We start from the raw sequence: 330 nt of genomic DNA on the forward strand, positions 1-330 counted from the left end.
CTCAGAGGCGTCAGATATAAGTTGACATCTTGACACAGTGACGCAGTGAGCGGCGGTCACGTTGGATCATCGAGACATGGCAACCCGATAAGGTAAGAGCAGCCTGAGGGCGGCGCGGAGTCACGGCTCGGAGGGACGCAGGCGGAGGGCGATTCGTGTTTCTCGCCTGCTCTCTCCTGGGCTCCTGGGTTGGGTCTTGGTTCGTGTTATGGAGCAAGGAGCGGGAACGACAAGATGATGCGGCAGCTGCTCTGTCGGCCGGAAGAAAAATGCGTTGCTGTGGGATATACCCTATATACTTACGAATACAGACACACATTGGCATTGTGT

Source organism: Penaeus monodon, chromosome 23 (assembly GCF_015228065.2).
Source record: "Penaeus monodon isolate SGIC_2016 chromosome 23, NSTDA_Pmon_1, whole genome shotgun sequence".
NCBI lineage: Eukaryota > Metazoa > Arthropoda > Malacostraca > Decapoda > Penaeidae > Penaeus > Penaeus monodon.